Below are 7,881 nucleotides of genomic sequence, written 5' to 3'. Positions count from 1 at the left end.
GAATTGTTTTTGCCACCTGCTCGTGGCACACACGTCCAAACCTTGAAGACTTTCAACAATGGCTAAATCAAGCCTTCGATAGCTCAGCTGGTAGAGCGGAGGACTGTAGATCTAAATTAGCAATCCTTAGGTCGCTGGTTCAATTCCGGCTCGAAGGAAGTTTTGTGTATTCTATCAGATGTTTTCAACCTTCTGGCAAATACCAGACAGCTATGCTCTTTCTGGACATGTAGACAGAAACACAACCGGAAAGTTTTTTCTCCAGTTTGCCTTGTGAATTCAAATCTTAGGCAGCAACAGTGCTTTTACTTTATGGAGATGCTGAGCACCAATGTGAAAACGTCTTCAACTGTAGCATGCTACCCAAGCAAAAGGAACCAACGTCCCTGGGTGGACTCGAACCAACAACCTTTCGGTTAACAGCCGAACGCGCTAACCGATTGCGCCACAGAGACACAAACGCCTGCCGAACTTTCGTCTAACAGCCGGACGCACCCACCAGTTTTAACCGGAACCTTAAACAATGGTCAGACACCATTTCCTCTAATGATTTTCAACAATAATATGACACAAGAAAGCAAAAAAAAACAAAGAAACAATTGCAGAACCCCAGGAGTACTCTAGTCGCCAACAAATATGTAATGGCTGAAAATTTACATGTCATCGACCTGAACACAAACAGTCATTAGAATTTTACTCTGTACATCTGTTAACACAAGCAGAGTGGCGCAGCGGAAGCGTGCTGGGCCCATAACCCAGAGGTCGATGGATCGAAACCATCCTCTGCTAAATTGTGCTGCATTGCATCTTTTTCTACAAACTAGCTAAGTTTTTTTTCACTTCCCCATTTTGGTTCTCTATATACAGAGAAATGGTTTGCTAGAAAATTGCTCGACTGTATTTGTAGACCATAATTCACATTGTGAAACCCAGCGGTCAATGGATTGAAACCAACCTCTGCTAAATAGTTGTGTTTTATAAACTTCATCATTGCATATCAACTGAACTTTTCTGTCAACAGCAAACGTGTCTCGGATCAAAAACACTAGTCAAAATCCTAAATCCCAGTACAACTCGTGCCAAAGGACCAGAAGGAGATTCGCGACCTCTCAGCATTTTCTATATTCAAACCAAACCATAAAAGATCAATCTTTTCGCTTGGGATTGTGCTGCATTACAACTTTTTTCTACAAACTAGGTAAGTTTTTTTTCATTCCCCCAGTTTGGTTCTCTATATACAGAGAAATGGTTTACTAGAAAATTGCTCGACTGTATTTGTAGGCCATAATTCACATTGTGAAACCCAGCGGTCGATGGATCGAAACCAACCTCTGCTAAATAGTTGTGTTTTATAAACTTCATCATTGCATATCAACTGAACTTTTCTGTCAACAGCAAACGTGTCTCGGATCAAAAACACTAGTCAAAATCCTAAATCCCAGTACAACTCGTGCCAAAGGACCAGAAGGAGATTCGCGACCTCTCAGCATTTTCTATATTCAAACCAAACCATAAAAGGTCAATCTTTTTGCTTGGGATTGTGCTGCATTACAACTTTTTTCTACAAACTAGGTAAGTTTTTTTTACTCCCCCAGTCTGGTTCTCTACATACATAGAAATGGTTTGCTAGAAAATTGCCCGACTGTATTTGTAGGCCATAATTCACATTGTGAAACCCAGCGGTCGATGGATCGAAACCAACCTCTGCTAAATAGTTGTGATTTATAAACTTCATCATTGCATATCAACTGAACTTTTCTGTCAACAGCAAACGTGTCTCGGATCAAAAACACTAGTCAAAATCCTAAATCCCAGTACAACTCGTGCCAAAGGACCAGAAGGAGATTCGCGACCTCTCAGCATTTTCTATATTCAAACCAAACCATAAAAGGTCAATCTTTTTGCTTGGGATTGTGCTGCATTACAACTTTTTTCTACAAACTAGGTAAGTTTTTTTTACTCCCCCAGTCTGGTTCTCTACATACATAGAAATGGTTTGCTAGAAAATTGCCCGACTGTATTTGTAGGCCATAATTCACATTGTGAACTCCGTAGATGTTCTTCAAATATGGGAGAAAGGAATCTGTACTTAAAAAAAAAAAAAAAAAAAAAAAAAAAAGCACTCAATGGCACATTTGACTATAAGTAAACTGTGACATGGTGTGGTGTGAAACTGATAATGGCGTTCGTCGGGCATGGGGGATTAGCTCAAGTGGTTGAGCGCTCGCTTAGCATGCGAGAGGTAGCGGGATCGATCCCCGCATTCTCCAATACAATCTTTGGATTCCTTTTTCAGTTGGCCGAGTGAATTGTTTTTGCCACCTGCTCGTGGCACACACGTCCAAACCTTGAAGACTTTCAACAATGGCTAAATCAAGCCTTCGATAGCTCAGCTGGTAGAGCGGAGGACTGTAGATCTAAATTAGCAATCCTTAGGTCGCTGGTTCAATTCCGGCTCGAAGGAAGTTTTGTGTATTCTATCAGATGTTTTCAACCTTCTGGCAAATACCAGACAGCTATGCTCTTTCTGGACATGTAGACAGAAACACAACCGGAAAGTTTTTTCTCCAGTTTGCCTTGTGAATTCAAATCTTAGGCAGCAACAGTGCTTTTACTTTATGGAGATGCTGAGCACCAATGTGAAAACGTCTTCAACTGTAGCATGCTACCCAAGCAAAAGGAACCAACGTCCCTGGGTGGACTCGAACCACCAACCTTTCGGTTAACAGCCGAACGCGCTAACCGATTGCGCCACAGAGACACAAACGCCTGCCGAACTTTCGTCTAACAGCCGGACGCACCCACCAGTTTTAACCGGAACCTTAAACAATGGTCAGACACCATTTCCTCTAATGATTTTCAACAATAATATGACACAAGAAAGCAAAAAAAAACAAAGAAACAATTGCAGAACCCCAGGAGTACTCTAGTCGCCAACAAATATGTAATGGCTGAAAATTTACATGTCATCGACATGAACACAAACAGTCATTAGAATTTTACTCTGTACATCTGTTAACACAAGCAGAGTGGCGCAGCGGAAGCGTGCTGGGCCCATAACCCAGAGGTCGATGGATCGAAACCATCCTCTGCTAAATTGTGCTGCATTACAACTTTTTTCTACAAACTAGGTAAGTTTTTTTTCATTCCCCCAGTTTGGTTCTCTATATACAGAGAAATGGTTTACTATAAAATTGCACGACTGTATTTGTAGGCCATAATTCACATTGTGAAACCCAGCGGTCAATGGATTGAAACCAACCTCTTCTAAATAGTTGTGTTTTATAAACTTCATCATTGCATATCAACTGAACTTTTCTGTCAACAGCAAACGTGTCTCGGATCAAAAACACTAGTCAAAATCCTAAATCCCAGTACAACTCGTGCCAAAGGACCAGAAGGAGATTCGCGACCTCTCAGCATTTTCTATATTCAAACCAAACCATAAAAGATCAATCTTTTCGCTTGGGATTGTGCTGCATTACAACTTTTTTCTACAAACTAGGTAAGTTTTTTTTACTCCCCCAGTCTGGTTCTCTACATACATAGAAATGGTTTGCTAGAAAATTGCCCGACTGTATTTGTAGGCCATAATTCACATTGTGAAACCCAGCGGTCGATGGATCGAAACCAACCTCTGCTAAATAGTTGTGATTTATAAACTTCATCATTGCATATCAACTGAACTTTTCTGTCAACAGCAAACGTGTCTCGGATCAAAAACACTAGTCAAAATCCTAAATCCCAGTACAACTCGTGCCAAAGGACCAGAAGGAGATTCTCGACCTCTCAGCATTTTCTATATTCAAACCAAACCATAAAAGATCAATCTTTTCGCTTGGGATTGTGCTGCATTACAACTTTTTTCTACAAACTAGGTAAGTTTTTTTTACTCCCCCAGTCTGGTTCTCTACATACATAGAAATGGTTTGCTAGAAAATTGCCCGACTGTATTTGTAGGCCATAATTCACATTGTGAAACCCAGCGGTCGATGGATCGAAACCAACCTCTGCTAAATAGTTGTGATTTATAAACTTCATCATTGCATATCAACTGAACTTTTCTGTCAACAGCAAACGTGTCTCGGATCAAAAACACTAGTCAAAATCCTAAATCCCAGTACAACTCGTGCCAAAGGACCAGAAGGAGATTCGCGACCTCTCAGCATTTTCTATATTCAAACCAAACCATAAAAGGTCAATCTTTTTGCTTGGGATTGTGCTGCATTACAACTTTTTTCTACAAACTAGGTAAGTTTTTTTTACTCCCCCAGTCTGGTTCTCTACATACATAGAAATGGTTTGCTAGAAAATTGCCCGACTGTATTTGTAGGCCATAATTCACATTGTGAACTCCGTAGATGTTCTTCAAATATGGGAGAAAGGAATCTGTACTTAAAAAAAAAAAAAAAAAAAAAAAAAAAAGCACTCAATGGCACATTTGACTATAAGTAAACTGTGACATGGTGTGGTGTGAAACTGATAATGGCGTTCGTCGGGCATGGGGGATTAGCTCAAGTGGTAGAGCGCTCGCTTAGCATGCGAGAGGTAGCGGGATCGATGCCCGCATTCTCCAATACAATCTTTGGATTCCTTTTTCAGTTGGCCGAGTGAATTGTTTTTGCCACCTGCTCGTGGCACACACGTCCAAACCTTGAAGACTTTCAACAATGGCTAAATCAAGCCTTCGATAGCTCAGCTGGTAGAGCGGAGGACTGTAGATCTAAATTAGCAATCCTTAGGTCGCTGGTTCAATTCCGGCTCGAAGGAAGTTTTGTGTATTCTATCAGATGTTTTCAACCTTCTGGCAAATACCAGACAGCTATGCTCTTTCTGGACATGTAGACAGAAACACAACCGGAAAGTTTTTTCTCCAGTTTGCCTTGTGAATTCAAATCTTAGGCAGCAACAGTGCTTTTACTTTATGGAGATGCTGAGCACCAATGTGAAAACGTCTTCAACTGTAGCATGCTACCCAAGCAAAAGGAACCAACGTCCCTGGGTGGACTCGAACCACCAACCTTTCGGTTAACAGCCGAACGCGCTAACCGATTGCGCCACAGAGACACAAACGCCTGCCGAACTTTCGTCTAACAGCCGGACGCACCCACCAGTTTTAACCGGAACCTTAAACAATGGTCAGACACCATTTCCTCTAATGATTTTCAACAATAATATGACACAAGAAAGCAAAAAAAAACAAAGAAACAATTGCAGAACCCCAGGAGTACTCTAGTCGCCAACAAATATGTAATGGCTGAAAATTTACATGTCATCGACCTGAACACAAACAGTCATTAGAATTTTACTCTGTACATCTGTTAACACAAGCAGAGTGGCGCAGCGGAAGCGTGCTGGGCCCATAACCCAGAGGTCGATGGATCGAAACCATCCTCTGCTAAATTGTGCTGCATTGCATCTTTTTCTACAAACTAGCTAAGTTTTTTTTCACTTCCCCATTTTGGTTCTCTATATACAGAGAAATGGTTTGCTAGAAAATTGCTCGACTGTATTTGTAGACCATAATTCACATTGTGAAACCCAGCGGTCAATGGATTGAAACCAACCTCTGCTAAATAGTTGTGTTTTATAAACTTCATCATTGCATATCAACTGAACTTTTCTGTCAACAGCAAACGTGTCTCGGATCAAAAACACTAGTCAAAATCCTAAATCCCAGTACAACTCGTGCCAAAGGACCAGAAGGAGATTCGCGACCTCTCAGCATTTTCTATATTCAAACCAAACCATAAAAGATCAATCTTTTCGCTTGGGATTGTGCTGCATTACAACTTTTTTCTACAAACTAGGTAAGTTTTTTTTCATTCCCCCAGTTTGGTTCTCTATATACAGAGAAATGGTTTACTAGAAAATTGCTCGACTGTATTTGTAGGCCATAATTCACATTGTGAAACCCAGCGGTCGATGGATCGAAACCAACCTCTGCTAAATAGTTGTGTTTTATAAACTTCATCATTGCATATCAACTGAACTTTTCTGTCAACAGCAAACGTGTCTCGGATCAAAAACACTAGTCAAAATCCTAAATCCCAGTACAACTCGTGCCAAAGGACCAGAAGGAGATTCGCGACCTCTCAGCATTTTCTATATTCAAACCAAACCATAAAAGGTCAATCTTTTTGCTTGGGATTGTGCTGCATTACAACTTTTTTCTACAAACTAGGTAAGTTTTTTTTACTCCCCCAGTCTGGTTCTCTACATACATAGAAATGGTTTGCTAGAAAATTGCCCGACTGTATTTGTAGGCCATAATTCACATTGTGAAACCCAGCGGTCGATGGATCGAAACCAACCTCTGCTAAATAGTTGTGATTTATAAACTTCATCATTGCATATCAACTGAACTTTTCTGTCAACAGCAAACGTGTCTCGGATCAAAAACACTAGTCAAAATCCTAAATCCCAGTACAACTCGTGCCAAAGGACCAGAAGGAGATTCGCGACCTCTCAGCATTTTCTATATTCAAACCAAACCATAAAAGGTCAATCTTTTTGCTTGGGATTGTGCTGCATTACAACTTTTTTCTACAAACTAGGTAAGTTTTTTTTACTCCCCCAGTCTGGTTCTCTACATACATAGAAATGGTTTGCTAGAAAATTGCCCGACTGTATTTGTAGGCCATAATTCACATTGTGAACTCCGTAGATGTTCTTCAAATATGGGAGAAAGGAATCTGTACTTAAAAAAAAAAAAAAAAAAAAAAAAAAAAGCACTCAATGGCACATTTGACTATAAGTAAACTGTGACATGGTGTGGTGTGAAACTGATAATGGCGTTCGTCGGGCATGGGGGATTAGCTCAAGTGGTTGAGCGCTCGCTTAGCATGCGAGAGGTAGCGGGATCGATCCCCGCATTCTCCAATACAATCTTTGGATTCCTTTTTCAGTTGGCCGAGTGAATTGTTTTTGCCACCTGCTCGTGGCACACACGTCCAAACCTTGAAGACTTTCAACAATGGCTAAATCAAGCCTTCGATAGCTCAGCTGGTAGAGCGGAGGACTGTAGATCTAAATTAGCAATCCTTAGGTCGCTGGTTCAATTCCGGCTCGAAGGAAGTTTTGTGTATTCTATCAGATGTTTTCAACCTTCTGGCAAATACCAGACAGCTATGCTCTTTCTGGACATGTAGACAGAAACACAACCGGAAAGTTTTTTCTCCAGTTTGCCTTGTGAATTCAAATCTTAGGCAGCAACAGTGCTTTTACTTTATGGAGATGCTGAGCACCAATGTGAAAACGTCTTCAACTGTAGCATGCTACCCAAGCAAAAGGAACCAACGTCCCTGGGTGGACTCGAACCACCAACCTTTCGGTTAACAGCCGAACGCGCTAACCGATTGCGCCACAGAGACACAAACGCCTGCCGAACTTTCGTCTAACAGCCGGACGCACCCACCAGTTTTAACCGGAACCTTAAACAATGGTCAGACACCATTTCCTCTAATGATTTTCAACAATAATATGACACAAGAAAGCAAAAAAAAACAAAGAAACAATTGCAGAACCCCAGGAGTACTCTAGTCGCCAACAAATATGTAATGGCTGAAAATTTACATGTCATCGACATGAACACAAACAGTCATTAGAATTTTACTCTGTACATCTGTTAACACAAGCAGAGTGGCGCAGCGGAAGCGTGCTGGGCCCATAACCCAGAGGTCGATGGATCGAAACCATCCTCTGCTAAATTGTGCTGCATTACAACTTTTTTCTACAAACTAGGTAAGTTTTTTTTCATTCCCCCAGTTTGGTTCTCTATATACAGAGAAATGGTTTACTATAAAATTGCACGACTGTATTTGTAGGCCATAATTCACATTGTGAAACCCAGCGGTCAATGGATTGAAACCAACCTCTTCT

The 7,881-nt window shown here is 41.0% G+C and overlaps 5 non-coding genes across 5 annotated transcripts; 2 read left to right on the top strand and 3 right to left on the bottom strand.

Moving 5' to 3' along the window:
* Nucleotides 1-2,197: 2,197 nt before the first annotated feature.
* TRNAA-AGC (transfer RNA alanine (anticodon AGC)) lies at nt 2,198-2,270 on the top strand. The gene has a single exon. It is a non-coding gene; the product is annotated as a tRNA-Ala (tRNA).
* Nucleotides 2,271-2,687: 417 nt separating this feature from the next.
* TRNAN-GUU (transfer RNA asparagine (anticodon GUU)) lies at nt 2,688-2,761 on the bottom strand. Its single transcript has one exon. It is a non-coding gene; the product is annotated as a tRNA-Asn (tRNA).
* Nucleotides 2,762-4,993: 2,232 nt separating this feature from the next.
* Nucleotides 4,994-5,067, bottom strand: TRNAN-GUU (transfer RNA asparagine (anticodon GUU)). The gene has a single exon. It is a non-coding gene; the product is annotated as a tRNA-Asn (tRNA).
* Nucleotides 5,068-6,809: 1,742 nt separating this feature from the next.
* Nucleotides 6,810-6,882, top strand: TRNAA-AGC (transfer RNA alanine (anticodon AGC)). Its single transcript has one exon. It is a non-coding gene; the product is annotated as a tRNA-Ala (tRNA).
* A 417-nt stretch (nt 6,883-7,299) lies between these two features.
* TRNAN-GUU (transfer RNA asparagine (anticodon GUU)) lies at nt 7,300-7,373 on the bottom strand. Its single transcript has one exon. It is a non-coding gene; the product is annotated as a tRNA-Asn (tRNA).
* Nucleotides 7,374-7,881: the final 508 nt, after the last annotated feature.

This window comes from Dendrobates tinctorius, unplaced genomic scaffold (genome assembly GCF_039654945.1).
Source record: "Dendrobates tinctorius isolate UK_male_01 unplaced genomic scaffold, ASM3965494v1 ptg000251l, whole genome shotgun sequence".
Classification (NCBI taxonomy): Eukaryota; Metazoa; Chordata; class Amphibia; order Anura; family Dendrobatidae; genus Dendrobates; species Dendrobates tinctorius.
This window is presented reverse-complemented; position numbering and strand designations above follow the sequence as displayed.